At 43.0% G+C, this 21,365-nt stretch overlaps 1 pseudogene; it reads right to left on the reverse strand.

Moving 5' to 3' along the window:
* Window positions 1-1,604: 1,604 nt before the first annotated feature.
* Window positions 1,605-16,411, reverse strand: LOC115197768 (membrane-bound transcription factor site-1 protease-like; annotated as a pseudogene).
* Window positions 16,412-21,365: the final 4,954 nt, after the last annotated feature.

The raw sequence follows: 21,365 nt of genomic DNA on the forward strand, positions 1-21,365 counted from the left end.
TAGCAAGCTTTAGTGATCTTCACGTTCCAGTTCGACGTTCATCCATACTATGAAGGTGAATATTGATCGTGCAGCTGCCACTAACTCAAGCAAGGTTAACTGCAGCACTTCTAATAGCCTTTTTCACACCATAGCCTGCTGAATTTGCAAGATAATATTTCATTTTGTCAATAATGAAAATGCGGCACTGCCTTGCCCCTGGGTTGATGTTTCAGCATTGTCTCAATGAAGAGTTCGGCGTTCGACATACACGCACAGTTACAAGCTTGCTAGAGTTAGCGGCAGTCGTACGAGCAATATCCACCGTCATAGAACAGATGAAGCCTGAGCTAGAATGTGAAGATAACTGAAGCTGACTAGCTTTAGAAAACCCGGAGTATATCTAGCTTCAATCGTAGAATACCCTTCAGGTCTGTGGTGGTGAAGCCTGTAGGTATGAATTTGCTGACTGTCATATTCGGAGATGTCAGCAGGGGAAATCGTTGGCTACTTTTCCTGACTGCTGGGAACCTTCCAAGGGAAAAGAGGGCATGTGATTTCACGCCACAAGATTTTAAAAATCCATTCACCACAGATCACAGGGTCAGTTCCCATGTTCTCCAGGTAATTAGCATCCATTGTGGGCTGTCATCCGAGAGGGACCAGTGACATTTTCACAGGCTATTCTCCCCCATTAAAAGTGGATCAAGCTGGGGATTTAGCAGGACCGCCCGGCCCCCATCACCTTTAATGGAATTAGTCTACTTCACAACCAAGGACGCGACTGAATGGGCGACAAGGCGACTGATCCTCAAGACAGCTCTGATGGAAGTTGAGGCAGGCTATAGTGGGATGGGGAGTTTTAGCATCTCTGGTATGGGATTACACTACCGAGATCATTTGTACACAGTTATTCTGATGTGTGAACCACTTATCAAAATGCAGCTCTGTAGAAAATCCCAACCGGTGCATTCACACTTTTCATATATAACAATGACGCTGTGTGGGACACTAGAGTTTCAAACACCAAAGTACATGAATGCAAGAGTTGTCCTTAGAAAACTATTTGACCATGACTTTGAGGTAAAATATTTGATCATTGATCAAGAATGTACCCACATAGGAAGACAGCTATTTTACCAAGAGGGACTGTATACCACTCACTCACGCTGACAGATCATGACAAGGCCATTCATCTTGTTTTAGCTGAAGATTACATTTCAGATGCTGTTGTTGAAACTGATCTTCAGTTGCCACATATGTTGATAGCACACTTAAAACCACTTTCAGGCCTCAAGTGGTTTATTGTGAAGATGGGTCCATGCCCATCTGTTGTGTAGATCCATCGAGGCACCCAGCTACATGGCTCAATGTCAAATGAATGGGAAAGATAAACACAATATAATTTCATCAATTCAGATGCTGCCTATCATTCCCATGCCATTTGGGATGGGGCAGTATATAGATGACAGAGGCGTGGGTCATCTTTGACATTAGAACACCTTTGAAAGCTTAAACTTCGGATAAGTTTAGATTAAGGTCTTGCACGTCGTAGCTTTCCTCAACATAGTTTAACACAGATTTCCCAACTGTTAATTTTCTGAATGACAAACATTACAAAAATAAACAAGGGACCCAAGGCTTTCACTTTATAATTAATTTGAAAAGTTTGCCAATGCTACTCCATTAACAGTTAAATCATGATGGATATGAGAATGCCTCACCAGAGCTCATTATACAAAATATAAAAACAAACAAGACAAGCAATTAAGCAACTCATAATCACCTGAACAAAAAGTACTAAATAAGGATATCAGTACATCAATTGTCCAGTTAATCTGACTTTAAAAGAACACAGGGAAGATGAGGCCAATCGGGGACGATGTAAATTCAAATACAAAAAGTGGACAGACATTTCAATCAAACTCCATTTGGTCAATGGAAAGAAAAGCTCCTTTGAAGAGTGGGGGCAGGATCCTGTGGAAAACATTGACTGGGTTTGTAGGCTGCATATTTCAAAGTCAAACAAACTGCCTATGAATCTTCTTCATCCAACAGCCCCAACTCAAAGGCAGAAGCACACACTGTCTCAACATCTCAGCAATAGTCTTCCAGAGTTCAGGGCCTTGTGTACTTTGGCTTAATAGTCTGGTGGTTGGGAAGGCAGCCTCACACTGTGGGGTTCTTGCCTGTTTGGTGCCAGTTGTTGCTGCTGCTGCTGCTGCTGTTGAAAGTAAGTTGGATGTTTGACTCTGGGTTTCCGTCGTTTGGGCTTGCTTTTGGATTTGGTGAGCTGCACCACAAAGAAGGACAGCACAACCATGGCTCCCAGGAAGGCAAACATGGGGATGGTCTGGCCCACTTCCTGGTTGTAGCGTCCTGGCATTATACCTGGGGAGATGACATGGGTGTCAGGGGTCACTTAGTAACTCTGGAGGCAGGCAGCAACACATATTAGCATTGTCAAAATGGACAGTGACTAGACAGTTTTACAAACGGACTCAGAACACAGTACCTCTGAAACATGTGCTGTTGAGCAGGTGATAATGCTACTCGGTATGTATTCTCACCTCCAGGGATGTCCCAGGCTCCACTCTCCCCAGGAGACAGAGGCCGGACCTGAGGTCTGTAGTTTCTGATGTTGGGCAGCACCACTTTGTCTTATGTCAATAGATAGCAGCTTCTGGTGCTTCCATAGGTTACTGTGTAACAAAGGCATGGATGCACGTTACGACACTTATCAATATGGAGGAGATTAACAGTTGAGTGTATTCAAAATAATCTCCCCATATGTTTGATAGAAAATGAAAGGAAATGCAGGAGATGGAAATGAACAAAGGAATAACACTTCAGGGGGTAGGGACATTGTTAATTTGCTTAGAGAATCGGCACACACCTGGGTGCCGTTTCGTTAAGTGGCTGTGGCTTGGACCATGACAGGTGAGGGCAGGCAGGGAGTGGGCGTGGCTTTGGGTCTCCCAGGTGAGCCTCCAATACCTTTGAATACCGATATAGATGATTACCTGGAGGAGGAGGATAGCTACTAAGTGTGTAAAGCTGAAACAAGTGCTGAGCTGGATATGTTTGAAGGCTTTGTCTTACCCTCCAGTCTCTCTGGCTGGGGGCGGTCGGAGCCAGGGGGAGGAGCCACCCTGCTTTTGGAGTGGGTGAGACTGGGAGGTGTCAAGCTGTAGGAGGTGTACTGCAGGAGAGCATCCAGTAGCCAGAAACAATATATGGGGGAGGGAGACACAACGGTCAAAACCACACCAACTGATCATTTCAGATAAGTTTAAATCATTACATTTTCAATAACTGACAGTTTCTCAGATATGGTTTTAGATATCTGAAAATGCAGGTGGGGTCTACCTTTCTGCCTGTGACTGTCATCTATACAGTTTGAGTCTCCGTAAAGGGCTATCCGACCTCCCCCTTCAGACGGTGTTTGGTACATTCCCAGTATGGGAACACCCTCCACAATCGCAGTCTCCTGCTTCAAGACTTCCAGCCCTTGGGAAGAAAAAGAAAGGGGGGGAATATGTGAAAAAGACAAGAGAAAGGAGAGAAACAAGAATATACAGCAACATCTCCATGGTAACAGCTGTCAGGTGGAAGTGGGTGTTTGCAATACCTTGATCCTTTAGGGTCTTGGCAATCACAATCCCATCTTCTGGAAACTTTGCAATACTGCAGCCTGATGCATAGTACACTGAGGAGACAGATGAGTTTAAACATTACACTAAATAATATAACATTTATTAATCCATCTCACCTTGATTCATTTTCTAGATTTATCCACAAATGAGTGACACAGCGAGTGAATGAGGGTGTGTGAGCGCGTGTGTTCTTACTCTCGTGGTCTGCCATGGTGAAGTCTCCCTCAGAGCCCATCACTGAAGGCCATCCCCCATTCAGAGATCAGATCATTCAGAGCTGGCACGTTGGCGCCCCCTGTGTCTGGCATCCACCATTGCCTGAGGAGAACATATTCAACCCATGAGAGGGGATACAAATGAAAGGCCAATTCTAAAACAGATGGGTTAGCTGACGTCACGAAAACGATGTGCACGTATCGATGGGGCAGTGTGTTGCTATAATTCTAGATGGTCAGATAGCTAGCAACAATGACAAGAAGCTGCTATGGGGGGAATCGTAGATGGCTCATTTCAGCTCGTCTCGTTATTGATACCATGTCTTGTTTTGACTGATGTCATGTCTATGCTAATATGCTGGGCATCGGCATACATTTCAGCAAATAAACACCTGTTTCAAATAAACGCTGCGTCTAAATTAATTGTTTATGAGGTTACCATAGACATAGCTCTGAAGCGAGAAATCTGGGGAATATGATAAGGCAGCCTAGTCTTTGCAAGTCAGATCTGCGATGGATTTCTTATCTTTATACTGGTCCTACTAAATCACAATAAAGTGGGGTAGTCTAACATTTTTATTAAGCAAAAACTGTGTGCATTAAGGAAATGGACGCCTGGTTTAGTTCCTCGGCATTAGGTGACTCCTGAGATTGACGGCTTTCTCGTGCCTGATTTTACACCCCATCAGCACTGGCATTCAAACCGGCAACCCTCTGGTTGATGTCCCACTCTTCTAACCTCGAAGCTACCGCCATCCCCTATTGACACAGGCTATGCTGAGGCTTGACGCCCTGTCTGTCCTTTGATGTTTTAATGAGGTCTTTAGGAGAGAGATTCAGAGAAGATACAAAATGGGGTTATAATACCTACCTGGTGTTTTCATCGTAGAATTTGACTTTCCTCATGACAGAAATGTTGTACCAGTCACTGAAGACGATGAGAGACAGTCCCTTATCAATGTCTCGCCGCAGCTTGGTTATCTCCTCTGGAAAGTACTCCTCTTCACTGTCCACCATCATCAATGTCCCTAAACACACACAGGAAATGTCAGCCCGAGACCAGATACAGAAAAACAAGCTCTGCTATGCATGCGGAGGCACTGGAACTATTGCTGTAAGCAATGACAGCATGATAAGCCATTCATTCATGTGCTGCTCCCCCATATCCAGCTCTAAAATATGTTAGATCACAATCAACTGACAAAGATTTCAAACATTCTCACCATATTGACTAGCATCAAAGCAGGTGATGGGTGCACCCAGAACCTCCACAAAATAACCCATACTCCTCAGGTGCTGGTACATGTCCCTGAAGTTGGTGTGAATGTGATCTCCATTCCTACAAATTATTCAGACAAAGCCAATATCAAGACACCAATCACAAAAAAAAGCAATGATTGTAAAGGGGGAAAAGGTCTGGCTTGCTCTTAAATGGCACCCTCTATAGGCACGTTTTAAGAATTGCACTGCAATGACCCCAAACAGCCTAATCTTCTCTCTTAAAACTAAACAGTGATACAGAGCTAAATAGTTGTCCAAAGAACTCACCAGTCCAGTGGGTCATTCTTCATGCGCAGGTTATCGCGAGGGAAGTAGCCAGGCGGATAGCGCAGGTTGTGGTACTGGTCCCACAGAACCCTCTTACTACGAGGAGGAGTGGGCACTATCTTCACCTTGACTGGCAATTTAACCGTAGAGGTCATCTCCCCATCCACCTCAGACTGAGGAATTAGACAACAATGAGGGTCAGAACATTGAACCATTGACCCAGGATACAGCAAGCTACTTTGCTAGTAGGTAGCTTGCTAACTCTAACCCTAACAGTAGTATCTAAATATTGTGCTCTCTGGTTATACATCTACATTAGAGGATGGCAGTGTGAGATTACAGAAATAACATAAAAAAGTGAATGGTGAGATATGGTAACTATGCCAAACACATCCTGGTTATTACTCACATTATTCCCAACAGGCGAAGACACGGTCACCATCACATGTCCCTGGGCAATCCCCTCCCAGGGCCAGAGAACTGGCGAATAGGAGAGTGCCACATCAATGTGGTCACCATTCTGTGGTAGGTAAGGCTGCCAGATGGGCTGGAGAGCACAATAAAGGAGAATGTCAACAAATGGGAGGATGACACAAAAATAACACAGCATGTCAGATCAATTTATATTATTTATGTTTTGACATGAGACCTAAAGCCTTCAATACAAAAGTACCTTGTCCAAAATCCTGCCAGTCACACCCATGCCATTGAGGATGGTGACGTTGACAATGGTGGGCATGCCACCGTAGTAGATGGGCTGGGAGCAGTAAGGCCACATGTAGGGACACTCAGTCAGGTCGATGTAGCTGGGACTGAGACTAAAGACAAACAAAATCAACATGATCAGGTCAGAGTTATGAAAGTGGACTGCTGGACATTGCTAGAACCTTTCAAGAAGTTAAAAGAGTGAACATATAACAAAGTGAATACTATGTAAAACAAAGTGTATGATGAGTGTGCAGAGTGTGTGCAGTACCTGGCCTGGGGTTTGTAGCTGTTGAGGATCTGGTAGGCTCTGATGAGGTCCAGTTTTCCATGGCCCTGTTCAAACATGTTGACTCCAGGAAGCCTCCGTGCTGAGGAGATCAGAGCCTGCTTCATACTGGCTGGGTTCACCAGCTCCCTTTTCAACACCGTGCTGTAGGAGGGACACAGCTGGGTTATTAACAACTATTACATTAACTTTGCATTATGTTTCAATGATCAATAAAGATGAGGAATAAAAAGCAGAGCTTCCATCGGACTCAACAGCTTGCTATGAGAAAGAGAGGGATGAGGTTTTAGAAACAGACAGAAGGAGAGATGGAGGTGCAATAAACCCATTTGTAAGAGACGTGAGAATTAAACTCAGTCTGGATCTTAAGAGACAACCATAAGTTGAGATAAAAGTGAAAGTGTGTCAGCTCCTTCCCTGGATAGAAAGTAGATTGATACTGCTAAATGTCTGTGTCCTTGTTGTTTTGAAGTGAAGGATATCTATCGATTTCATTTATCCCAAACGGTCCACAGGAAAAAACAGCATCATCAGACCACTGACACAGTCTTTCTGTTCAATTTTAACTGCATCTTGAACCTGAAAACAATTGTTGCAATTCAGCCGATAACACTTAGTCTGTCACTAACACTGCGAACGAGGTGTTCATGGTCTCTTAAAGAAATGCTGCTGAGTAAGGTGTCTCCTTCAGAAACTGCCTCCTTCAGAAACTGCAGGACAAGTAGACTAACTTATCAATCAAATGCTTTAATGCTACTAGGCCTATACACCAGACTGTAGCATAATGTTTACAGACACAAGATGTATTACAACCCATTGAGATGTGTTGTAATAGTAATTATTGAACCAAATAAATTGAGAGTGAACTGTTGGCAGACTATAGAAGAATGTTCACCATTAGCCATGTTTCAGCAGAAACGAATAATGCCTCTGGTAGGGAATGCAGCAGCCACTCCTTGTTAAGAGTATGTTCTGAAGTTATTCTGCTCACAGACAAAAAGCAACAACGTCTCTCTCACAAAGCAAAGTTTGACCATGAATAATATATTGTGTATGTGTGTTGTGGAGAAAGTGGAACCTACACAGAGAATACGGACAGTTAGAATCAACCAGCAAATAAATGTACACAAACTACAACTGCAAGATGTACAGAAACACACTCATTCAACTGTTTACACACAACCTGTTATTAACCAGACAGACACAGTGCCCCCTGCTGTCTGTCCTCACCGGTGTGTCCCATCTGCCAGAGGACATCAGCCTGCAGTATCTGGGCCACGTGTCGGGGGATGGCTCTCAGTAGCCTTCGGCTGGAGTGGCGGCCCGTGGCGTGCCAGAAGCCCGAGGCCAGAGACAGGCTAGTCCGGCGCAGCGGCCGGGACGACTGCCACTTCTGGGTCCAGCGGTGTTGTTGTTGCAGGGTGCCCCGGAGTCCGGCGCTGATGGGCAGGGATGACAAGAGAGGAAAACGTCAAGAACAATCGTTGCTGAAAAAGGCCAAGAGTGAAAAACAAACATTCAGTCATACATTGGTAGTGTTTGCACACTATTGAGAGAAATTCATAGCTCCCCAATGTGATAGGAAATCTCTCTATTCTGCATACAGTGAAGTAACCTCTTTTGTTCTCATTTAAAATAATCTGCATGTTAACGAGCTACTGAATTTAGTTAATCATGAAGAATACATGAGCTCGTTGAACTTGATTGGGTTCCAAATGAAACAGCACTCCGTGACCAGACCATTACAATATTCAGAGACAAGATATAGGAGATGGTGGTGGGTGACTAACAAGCACAACTGATCGAATCATGTGAAATGGCCCTATTGCACTAACAGTCTTCAGTGACACTGACAGAGCTGCTGATGTCTCCACTATGAAGTGTAATTATATTACACTCTATTCTCCTACAGTCACTCCAACAGATGATGATACCGCCACTGCCTACTCATAATTATTACCACCTCTAAATGGATCCAGGAGGTCAACATGTAGAGATAACTTTAGTCTGATTAATGTCAATGGAATAAAACATCACTGAAAACTATGAAAAGGTTCATCAACTCACATCACGCAAGGAGAGCACTGTGATTTTAAGTGCACTCCCCTTCCATCAAGTTCATTTTAAATGTCCCCTTTCAATTAAATCATGTTTAAATTGGTGGCAGTTAGTGGTACTGGTGTTGGTTTGTAGTGCAGCATGGTCATTGTGGTGGTGAGTGGATCCAGGAGGTGCACTACAGATGCAGACTAGGTGGTGGGAGGAGGACGACTATTTAGGGCTTTGGGGTGGAGGCGGCTCCAATGTGCCCAGAAACAGCACTCTCATTCCAACCCAGATCCTGAGAGGAGTTTCTACCAACCCCCGGGCACAAACAGTGCTCTGGAGCTGCCCCACTGTTGATTAGGAGGTAGGTGCTACATGATATATGATCCCTGCTAAACGTCTAACATGTCCAAACACAGTGACAGAACAGAGCACTGAAACTGCCTGGAGCACTGAAACAAAAGCACACTGACCAAACTAAAGCTACTGTGTAGCAGAGATAAAATAAGCACCAATTGACTGAAAGGAGGCTGTGTGTATGGGAGCAGTTTGGTGAGTGGACATGTGAGATCGAACAGTTTCATGACACGGTTTCAAGTGAGGGACAATAACATGGTGAGTTTACCAGGGGGAAAGACTTCGGGGGGGTGATCAAACACAGAAAAACAGGACCGGAGGGCAGCTATACAACTTGACACACACGTGGGATATGGGGACAGTCCATATGACAAAGTATGTGGATCAGTTAAAACAAGAAAAGCAGGGCTGAGTGGAGATGGAGACTCACAGTCAGGCATATACTCGAGTGTGCGGAACACCTTGCGCTGGGGCGTGACCCTCTTTATGTAGGGGTGGTCCTCCAGGGTGAGCAGGCTGCTTTGAGAGGCCTGGCGGATCTGCACCACTTCAAAGTCACTGGGGAAGTCACTGGCTGGGTTCTCCCGGAGCACAATGCCCCAGTCCAGGGCCTCGGCGCTCCGCAGAGCACTACTGATGAAGTGACTGCGTGCCTTGGCTGTAAAGTAGCCATTAAATGCCACAATGTACTCTGGAAAAAGAGAGAACAGGGTAATCATTAAACATCTCCAGGGTAGTTGTGCTTCGGCTGTGGGACATTCCAATGTCAACGGATTTATATGTGGCATTGCCATTTGGGGAGAGAGATATAGGTAAAACGAATTACTCCATTGGTTTAAGTTGTCCATAAACCTCAGGGTTTGCCATTACAGTCACTGTAATATTCTCGTTTCTAGAAAGAAAATTTCCCGGTTACATCTCTGGGCTGGTACAGTGATACCCTTCAAGTCTGCACTTCCCTTGGATTAAAGGACACAATAGTGCAGCATTATACTAGCAGTTCCTCTGCTGTCACTTAATTGCAATAGGGAAATATAAAGCCCTATTACGTTTGACTGACAAACAACTTCAATAACATCTAACTAGACTACACAGTTCTTGAGAATTAACACTAACCATTGAGCAAAAGAAAATAACCAAAACAGTGAAATAAAAGCCCATAAGAACAGCAATGGATGACAAAAGGAGGCCTAGAATCAAATCATACTGAATAACTTTCAGTTAGCTACATTGTGCCATTGTACAATTGCACAGACCCCTGGGGCGTGGTACCAATGCAGCTTAACTTTCATGAATTTAGTACGAATGTGTTGGCAGAGACAAAACTACAAGCCAATTCTTTATTAACTCTGCACAAGGCCCGTCACATGATCTTGACCGCTTAGCCCAACCACTCTGTCATGATGACCCCTCGCCCTGCTTCACAATGCACTGCTCTCACTGGGTCAGTAGGAATTCATTGAAAAATAGGGCTGCGGAATATAAATACCATGTTATATTCAGGCATGGTGCTCAGCCAGCAGGGCTGCACAGACATGCACCCCAGACAGACTACCCTGACTGGAGCACTGTACATTTAAGTGGAAGGAGGGTGGTATGTACGCTCTGGGACAACAGCCAATGAATACTCCACCGAACAATGAAGGATCCAACAACAGTTTAGCTAAAGCCCTCAAACTCAACTCTGGCCGTGTCTAGACTTGACAGTTCATGCAGCTTTAGTATTCTGACCATGGAATTCCGAACATGTCATGCATCTACACCTACATTTAAATGAGTCTACCGGCGCCATATTCAAATAGCAGCATGCATTCTACAAACAGTGGAATAGGTGAAATATGACAATACCACAACAACTGATGGCAGTAGCTAACTACTGTAGCTAACCTCTGTAGCTAGCTAGCAAGCATGCTAGCAAGCATGCTAGCAAGCATGCTAGCAAGCATGCTAGCAAGCATGCTAGCAAGCATGCTAGCAAGCATGCTAGCAAGCATGCTAGCAAGCATGCTAGCAAGCATGCTAGCAAGCATGCTAGCAAGCATGCTAGCAAGCATGCTAGCAAGCATGCTAGCAAGCATTGCAAACAGGTTAGCATAACTCTAGCCAAACAATCTTTTTCAAAATATTAGCTAGATGACTAGCATTTATGAGTCCAGCAAACACGTTCATCACACACTAGGAAAATATTTCCTCCAAAGTTATAATTAAAAGGTGCCTCTTGGTCCCAAAACACACCTTTGAGACTTGTGGGAGTAGTGCTGATGACGTCGCCCACTGTACGAGCTTTCGGTAGCCTGATTTTCTCCTTAGTCCGGATGCATCCGCAAGATCTGTACACAATCCGACAACAAATCGACTTGTGCGTCTAGACCAGTCTTTTCAATGCGATCTTCGATTCTGATTGAAGAAGTCGCATGTAAGTGTCAAGTGTAAACATGACCTCCGGATCTTGAAGCCAGTTCCACTGCTTTTTTTTGTTATTCCCCTCTAATCAGGAACTGATTTAGTGGATGCAATTAATTATCAGGTAGAACAGAAAACCAGCAGGCTCCAGACGTTGTAGGGTAAGAGTTGAATAACCCTGGGATAAAGTCTGCCAAGCCATGTGGGAACCTCCAGCCAGAGAGTAGAGAAGCTTGACAGTGATAGTCCTGCCATGTGCACGTTGTGTTATCGGTCTGTGGTCAATGAGTGACAATTCATTGAACAAACACCATAAAACAGAAAGATAAACTTGACTTACATGTCGTAAATGGCATTCACCGTAAAGAGAATGTGGCCTGAATATATCTCACAAACATGATTTGGCTTTGACCCAAATAATGACAAGACAAGGTGTTGTTAGGGAATGGTGAGTATGGACTAAGGACCTTGTATGTCACTCAAGATTTTTCAGAAGTTCCATAGTAGTAGCCAAGAGGCAGCCCTCAGTATTACCTGCCTGGCATTGGTGTTCTAGTATGTAAACTACAGTAACATAGCTTACCATGTTCGACTACTTTGGTGGAAAACTTCCGTTTCACAGTGAGACTTGAGCAGTTGGAACTGTGGGTCTCATCAGGGTTGGAAGAGTAGCCTCATCCCCTTCCTCTATCCCCGCTAGAATGAACCTGCCACATAGCAGAATCACTAGTATGGAGAAACATATAGGCACCAGGGTCATGGTCCAAGCTTTCCTTTTCTGTTCACTAGAAATAGTCTGTATCCCTCCAAGCCCAGAGAAGGTCTCCTAGCAGCCAGGGGGGATTTTTTAACATATGACAAGACAAAAATATGGCTATGGCAATCAACAACGTAGTTCATGTCCAGCGCTCATCGGTGCCCTTCTTGCACACGGCCTGAGCATCTTTAATTTCTTTCTACGTTTCCTCTCCATCTTTAAAGTCCAGCGTGTTGATCCTTCAGCCAGGCAACTATCAGGGATCCATTTTCACACACAGAGGAGATCCACAGAGGCAGATATGGACAGTGGTTGTGTAGTCTAGAGTTCCCCTGCAGATCTTTTCCTCAAATACCTGGAATGAAATGGAAGACACATTGTCATATTAACAGGACATAATAAAATCTAATACACACATATGCTTCAGCAACTTCATGCTTTCCATTCCCCAATCAAATCAATCAATACTGAACAAAAATATAAAACGCAACATGTAAAGTGTTGGTCTCATGTTTCATGAGCTGACATAAAATATCCCAGAAATTGTCTATACTCACAAAAACACTTATTTCTCTCAAATTTTGGGCACAAATTTGTTAACATCCCTGTTGGTGAGCATTTTTCCTTTGCCAAAATAATCCATCCACCTGACAGGTGTGGCATGTCAAGAAGCTGATTAAACAGCATCGTCATTACACAGGTACACCTTGTGCTGGGAACAATAAAAGGCCACTCTAAAATGTACAGTTGTCACACAATGCCACAGATGTCTCAAGTTGAGGGAGAGTGCAATTGTTCTGCTAACTGCAGGAACGCCCACCAGAGCTGTTCCCAGAGAATTTAATGTTAATTTCTCTACCATAAGCTGCCTCCAACATCATTTTAGCAGTACACCCAACCTGCCTCACAACCACAGACCACGTGCAACCACGCCAGCCCAGAACCTCCACATCCGGTGTCTTCACCTGCGGGATCGTCTGAGGGGAGGGAGCATTTCTGTCTGCAATAAAGCCCTTTTGTGGGAAAAAAAAACTCATTCTGATTGGCTGGGCCTGGCTCCCCAGTGGGTGGTCCTATGCCCTCCCAGGCCCAACCATGGCTGCACTCCTGCCCAGTCATGTGAAATCCATAGACTAGGGCTTTATTTATTTCAAATGACTGATCTCCTTATATGAACTAACTCAGTAAAATCTTTGAAATTGTTGCATGTTGCATTTTTATTCAGTATACTTAGATTCTATGTAGCCTAGTTTTGGAAGGGTAAACTATTGTACAATGTAATTTCAGTAGTTACAAGGCGACATAAAATCGGAATGGGGTGGTCAAAGGGACCTCTAAGCATTGGTAACGCTCTTTTGACGTATTTGACATCCACTCTTGCAAGGAAATCCGGGGAAATGCCAAAACTCAGCCACAAAGGCTTGGCCCTAAGGGGGGAAAAATCCCTCATCATTGGGATAGGTCAGGAGCCTTAAAACCCCACCCTCTAAATCACAGACCCTGGACAGGTGGGGTTTCATTTCCCTTCGGCGTCCTGAGGTATAGACCCTTCAGTCACGACCCCTCCAAAGACATTATACCACTAAGGCAGTCTTTTCTTGGAATATATGGACAGCTCTCTCCCTCCCATTGTGCACACCAGATGGGGCTTTCTGAGACCCAAACTAGTTCAGGCTCCGGCTGGGAACAGTCTGCTGGGTTAAAAAAATAGGGCTGTAAAGGCTTGGACACACTGGTAGCATTAGTCGTCCCGAGAGTACTTAGCACATCTGAACTGAGTGCCAAACGTAATTAGTCAGACGTCCACCAGCGAGTGGTCCCTAAAACACACCGTGCCGAACAAACGGCAGATCAACAGTCGGTGTGGTGTGTGTGGTCCATTAAATCAGATTAGACTAGAGCCACGTGTTAACATGAGCTGACATGAGAAAACAACATCAAACCTCTGGGTACGTCATCCCCTCTTAGAACAATTTTCCTCAAAAATAAAGATGAATCAGAACCATGTGGGTCAAAACTTTATTTTGCAAATGAACTGGGACAAAGAGTCATGTTTTCAAGTTGTTAGAAGTTACATCCCAAAACATATACAACACAAATGTCTCCTAGCCTCCCACACATAGGCTACTTTCTGTTCCTAACACGAAAACTGAAACTAAATAATATAAACGAAATAGAAATGTTTTTCTAAAACATTAAATAAAAACAAGTAAAATGGATCTGAAAACTAAACTGAAACTAATAGAAATAAAAACGAATATATAAACAAAACTATAAATGGAGTAGCTGTGGTTCCGTATTTTCTGGAAACTCAATTTGCCTGGCTAAAGAGAAAGATCTCTGTGCATGTGCAGGATATTTTTTTCCCGTAGCTGCTGCCCAATCCGCTGCCTACGTAGCTGGTGCTCAGTACTCAGCTGCTGCTTTGCCCTCCTTGATCGGTGATGAATGCCTTTGTCTGGTGTAGCCTACAAATTTCATGTTATACACAAAAGGACATGGTCGACATGTTCGAACTATTGCATTCCATGCCTCAGTAGGCTTTTAAGCAGAAGCGTGATTTCATGTTCTTTGATCAGGTGGGGAGTTGGTGTCCGCATGCTTCCCAGCCGAAAAGGTTTGGTAGAGTTCGTGAATATTCCCCCGTGGGAATCGAACCCACAACCCTGGCGTTGCACACACCATGCTGGCGTTGCAAACACCATGCTCTACCAACTGAGCCACAGTAGATTGTCGACTTGATTCATGATAATGACTGCTAGCTTGCTAGCTAATATTTTGAAAGCATGATGTTGACAATCAAAGCTACTGTAGATGACGTAATTTTACCTGTGGCCAATTACCTTGAGCCTTCTTGGATGGGCACTTCTAATGTAACCATTTGGCAGCAGCCAAGGGGCTTGAATTTTCTAGCTCTCTCCATAGATTTTGCACTGACGTAGTGTCCCCATGAGTGAGAACACTGAGCCAATCACGGCGCAACTAGAGAACATTACCACCCTTACGCTCCTTATGTTCCGCTGGCTGGCTAGGCTGAAACACCTGCATTTTGGAGTTGCATTACTCAAGAAAGCAAAAAAGAGATCATGTTTGTATGCAGCTTTATTAACTCAATGCATTTTTTTATTCGGTCTTGTGTGTAGAATAACTCAGCATACTCATTGATAGCCCCTACTTTACTAAATGTGCGCGAGTCATTAAAATACAAGAACTTGCGAAATACAGCATTGCGATAGACTAAATATTTTTGATTACCGATGCACGGTTCTGACTGTCTGCCTGGTGGCCGATATGCCTACCTATGCCTGGCTGTGACCTTCCCATCTCTCTCCCCCATAGCCCGGTCTTTCTTTGCTGTGAAAGACGCAAGACTTTGTGTTCTTGAAGTAGGCTACAGAAAATAGTTTCCTCCGTTGCAAAAAAAATACTGAATCTTAGGAGTCGACACCGTGACTCGACGGGTAAGGAATCGATTTGAGTCGACTCCCCATCACTAATTATACTTCACTCCAGCAGCAATATTTTTCGTAAGGGGACAGGGTAGTGGGCTTGATTCTCGGGACCATCTATAAAATGTATGCACGTATGAATTAAGTCGTTTTTAATAAAAGGGTCTGCTAAATGAGATATTATTGTTGTGATTATATTATCTACATAGCATACCGCTACCACAGCTGCGTTTGCTAAAACGCACTGAAGTTCCCAACAATACGCTGTTTGCGGAGCGAAGCTGCACAGCTCACGGTTGCCAGTCAACTAACAAATGAAGCATTTCGATAAAATACATTCCATTGGCTAGCTAGCCCGCTATTAGATAGCTAGCTAACTAGTTATCTAGCCCATAGTAGCTGACAGTGTCAACATATCAATGTTTCTCTCGTCGCGTGAAACGCAGCTAGCTAGCTAACACACATAGCTAACGTTATCATTTTACCTGGTTGAAAGATATACTCACCTTTAATTTGCCAGCCTGAATCATTTAATATCATATTGTATGGTATTGGTAGCTGGCTTGGTCTCAATCAAAAACAATAACTTCACAGCCGCAGAACACTGACGTTCAGATAGCTAACCATCACCATTCAGCAGCAACAGAGACGCCTCTACGCCAGGCTACGACATTAGCTATCTAGCCCTGCCTGCTGGATGGATGCAGATTGGCATCCAATTTGTTGCAACTCCCTTTTACTTTACTTGAAATAGAAAAATGTACTAAATAAATACCCTACCATCTAACATTATACTCACTAATTTCAAAATTATATAAAATAAATGAACCCCCCCCCCCTAATCCACTAATTAAATGTATTTATTCCTACCTCATGCCATCACCCTAAAGGGATTGGACATCACCACTCAACACATCCTGTACCTCTGCTGCTGTCGAGTCCTGCACACCCAAATACATCTCTGCATCTGCCACCACAACCTCAATTTCCTGAGACTTCCGATCCATCCCTGCAGTACAATTAATAACCATTGCTATAAATGCTAAAAATCCAATCTTACTGAAACTTATTTCACTTTTTGTCCAATCGCTCTGTACTGGTATATCTCTACTACTCTCACCACTCCTCCACCTTAACCCATCTTCCTCTACTTTCTTCACTGCCTCAGCATGACAACTTCTGCTCTACTCTAACCCTAGAAACCTCAACCTGCCTCTCCCGCACGGGACATTTCTGATCCCCAGCTCTATGGGCACCCCTACAATTAAAACACATTCCACTACTTTCCCCAATACTACACATTCCTTTGTCTCATGCCCTTTTGCACATTTCTCACACCTTGGACCCTCCCTCCTACATACTGCTGCCACATGCCCATAAGCTTGACACCTGTAACATCTTAACGTATTCGGCACATACGCTCGTACAGGATAAATTATATATCCAAAATTAACTTTATCAGGCTTCAAAACTCAAAAGAACAGACAATGACTCTTCTGTTTCCCACATCCAGCCACCTTGTCTACGTTGCATCAAACGCCAAGCATCACATACACCGGGAATCTTTGCCTTCAACTGGTCAACGTTTATATCAACTGTTACCCCAGTTATCACGCATTTCATTGGTGCCTTTTTCTTACTTACCCCCATTCGTTTTACTTTAAGCGCATTCTTCCTCTGCCCAACAGAAACACAAACAATTATCACTAGACCACTTCTAGATACCCTCACCGATTCCACATGACCCACCTCCTTTTTCACCCACAGTGAAACCACAAATGAATCAGCCAAAAGGCAAGAAACTACTTTCTCCATAAACTTCACTCCTAATGTCAGACTCTTCTTCATCCTGATCCTCTGTGCATACCTCGATCTCCGATGAGTTTACCGCACCTACCACCTCCGATACTTCACCGTCATTCACTTCCATTTCTCCTCCTGACTTCAGATCCCTCTGCTTACAATTTCTACCATTCTTCTTTGACAAACCATCTCCATTTTTCCCACAATTTTTATCCGATTCAAGCTCACGCTCCTTTTCCCTCACTCTCTTAGACCTCTTCTCCCTCATTCCTCCTCCGTTTGTCTCGGCATTGCTTTCCACATGCGAATAATGTGCGAATACCCCATTAGAGGCGCCAGCTTCCCGTCGTCCCAAGACTTTCGCCTGCTTTGCTAAATGAACAAACACTGCACTATAAGTGTGGTAAGAAGTGCTGTATGTATGTATATGTGAATAAGGGTGCGTTTCTTCACTTTGGTATGAACATGTGGCTGATACTTGCTTAGATTGTTGCAAGGAACTATCACGAAGACTGATCATTGCTGAAAACTGATTTAAATGACTATAAAAAAGGGTAGTCAGGTTCGAGTTTATTTGGCACATTTGTATAAAACATGACTCATTGAACCAGTTCACCATTAGTTAATGTAGAATAATCAATATGTTGTTATCACTCATTTAAACACACAAATGAACAAGAATATTCAAAATCATAAAAACAATTGTACTCAGAAGACAGTGTTGAATTGGCTACTTCAGAAAACGGTCAACAACATTTATACATGTATAGTACATATAGAAAAGGTGAAAGGAAACGCTTTAGGAAAATGTTCACATTCTGCAAAATCGCTTGCAAATACTAGTTAGTTATTCATTGACCTGGCACACATTGCACACTTTACAATTAAGTGTTTTATTTTTAAACCTTTGCTTAATTTCAACATGTTTTTTAAATTCTCTTTTGTTCCAGCAATTGTGTTTTTGTGATGTACAGGGAATTTAGAATCTCAAATGTGCAGACAGATCAACAAGTGACTGAAACCATTGCATGATTAGTTATGTGGGGTGGAAATGCATGTTACAGATGTACAGTCCATTCAGAAAGTATTCAGACCCCTTGACCTTTTTCACATTTTGTTACATTACAGCCTTATTCTAAAATTGACTAAATCGTTTTTTTTTCTTCATTTACACACAATACCCCATAATGACAAAGCAAAAACCGTTTAAAAATGTTAGCAAAACAGAAATATTACATTGACATAACTATTCAGACCCGTTATTTTGTTGAAGCACTTTTGGCAGCAATTACAGCCTTGAGTATGACGCTACACGCTTGGCACACCTGTATTTGAGGAGATTCTCCCATTCTTATCTGCAGAGCCTGTCAAGCCCTGTGAGGTTGGATGGGGAACGTTGCGGCACAGATATTTTCAGGTCTCTACAAAGGTGTTCAATCGGGTTCAAGTCCGGGCTCTGGCTGGGCCACTCAAGGACATTCAGAGACTTGTCCCGAAGCCACTCTTACGTTGTCCTGTTGGAAGGTTAACCTTATACTGGGGCTAAGGTCCTGAGCACTCTGGAGCAGGTTTTCATCAAGGCTCTCTCTGTCCTTTGCGCTGTTCATCTTTCCCTCGATCCTGACTAGTCTCCCAGTCCCTGCCGCTGAAAAACATCCCCACAGCATGATGCTGCCACCATGCTTCACTGTAGGGGTGGTGCCAGGTTTCCTCCAGACTTGACGCTTGGCATTCAGGCGAAAGAGTTCCATCTTGGTTTCATCAGACCAGAGAATCTTGTTTCCCATGGTCTGAGAGTCCTTTAGGTGCCTTTTGGCAAACTCCAAGCAGGCTGTCATGTGCCTTTTACTGAGGAGTGGCTTCAGTCTGGACACTCTACCATAAAGGCCTGATTGGTGGAGTGCTGCAGATATGGTTTGTCCTTTTGGAAGGTTCTCCCATCTCCACAGAGGAACTCTGGAGCTCTGTCAGAGTAACCATCAGGTTCTTGGTCACCTCCCTGACCAAGGCCTTTCTCCCCTGATTGCTCAGTTGAGCTGGGCGGCCAGCTCTAGGAAGTCTTGGTGGTTCCAAACTTCTTCCATTTAAGAATGATGGAGGCCACTGTGTTCTTGGGGACCTTCAATGCTGCAGACATTTTTTGGTACCCTTCCCAAGATCTGTGCCTCAACACAATCCTGTCTCGGAGCTCTATGGACAATTCCTTCGATCTCAGGGCTTGGTTTTTGCTCTGACATGCACTGTCAATTGTGGGACCTTATGTAGACAGGTGTGTGCCTTTGCAAATCATGTCTAATCAATTGAATATACCACAGATGGACTCTAATCAAGTTGTAGAAACATCAAGGATGATGAATCGAAACAGGATGCTCCTGAGCTCAATTTCAAGTCTCAAAGCAAAAGTTCTGAAACCTTATTTTCATAAGTAAATCTGTTTTTTACTTTTCATACATTTGCAAACATTTCTAAAAAAACGTTTCACTTTGTCATTATGGGGTATTGTGTGTAGAGTGATGAGGGAATTATATATTTTTTAAAATCCATTTTAGAATAAGGCCGTAACATAACAAAAAGTCAAGGGGTCTGCAAACTTTCCAAATGCACTGCATGCTGCATGACACAGAGTTGAAAAAAAAAGTGTCTACTTACAGAAACATGCACATAAATGACAACAATACAAATGTCATTAATAGGCACTTCATGTGACGAAGAGATGCTATTAAAATTGAGTTACCATTACGTCAACAGGTGACCAAGTGAACTGTGTGTGGGGGTGGGGGCACCACTGCACTTGACTGCGTGCAACGATTTGCAAAACAAATAAACAGCAGTAGGACAGACAGTGTAGATAGAGCATAATGTAACATAGAAATACCAAAAGAAAGACTGAGGTCAGCTGATACGGCTCTGTTGAATTTCCAGTATCTTAAAAAAAAAAAAAAATACCTCAAAATAACAGCAATTCTCACTGCAAATTACTTAAAAGTACATATGACCACATCATACCAATTGCGTACAATGGTTGTTCTGGTTGGGGAGTACAAAAAGGTAAACACAAAAGTATCTAACAAGAGCAGTTTTAATGAAGACATAAAACCTACAGCCTGTCAACATAAAACCAAAAGAGGTATAATTATTTCTTTTTTTAACACACAATTGCTTTTTGAAGCCCTTCAAAACTCTTGAATGACCCCTCCAAATGAAGTGCTAGAAACCAGAAACAATCAGTTAAATGTGATCAGGTTCTTGATCCATCCCTAGAATATAATTAAAATAAGTGCATTCACAGGCTATAACAAGGTACACTAAAAATACAACTTTGAAGTATTGAAGATAATTATTTGAAAGAACAATGTAAAATATGTCATCACAACACTCCAGATTTGTTTTTAAGCATATTTTATGGCAATTATTCTTGATTTTTTAAAAGACTTGACAATCGAGAACAAGTGCCAGATTTAAATTGGTCTCTCCCAATAGCTGTCTCTGAGCTCTGACTGGCAAAGCATCCACAATATCACAAATGTTGACAATCTACTAACTATACGGTTTGTTCAATGACAATTATGGAAGAAAAATACAATAAAAACATGACATGCCTAAATTACTCAGAACAAATTGGAAAGACATTTGATTGTTCTATCTAAATTAATACTGAGCCATCAACCAGTGTTCTCCATCAGTTAGCAATCTATTGGATCGATTCTCCATCAGTTTGTTAAATTACACATCCCTTGACGTGCATCCTTCATTACAACAGGGCTGTCCATCTCAGACTGTGTAGCAGGACCAGGAAAGTGCAGAGACAGGACAGGGCTCAATCCGAGTAAGTCCCCACAATGACAACTATGCAAAAGCGCTGGCTCATCTTTCCTTATTTAGAGTTTCCAGTCAACCTCCCATAGTCTTTCAAGATCACAGTTAAAAAAGAATCCCAAAATGAATAGAAACAACTCCTACATTAACAGGTTATAAAAACTGAATCCTGGCAAGAAAAATACTTAATTTTCAAATCATGAAAGCAACTGGTCAGAATACAATAATATTGGATATACTAGACTTCTAAACCAAAATTAAATAAATAAATGTTTATTTTGGCCTTCATTAACCAGGTTTCCATCCAACCTGCTATTTTTTTAATTTAAAAGTCACGACGGG

This window comes from Salmo trutta, chromosome 7 (genome assembly GCF_901001165.1).
Source record: "Salmo trutta chromosome 7, fSalTru1.1, whole genome shotgun sequence".
NCBI classification, from domain to species: Eukaryota; Metazoa; Chordata; class Actinopteri; order Salmoniformes; family Salmonidae; genus Salmo; species Salmo trutta.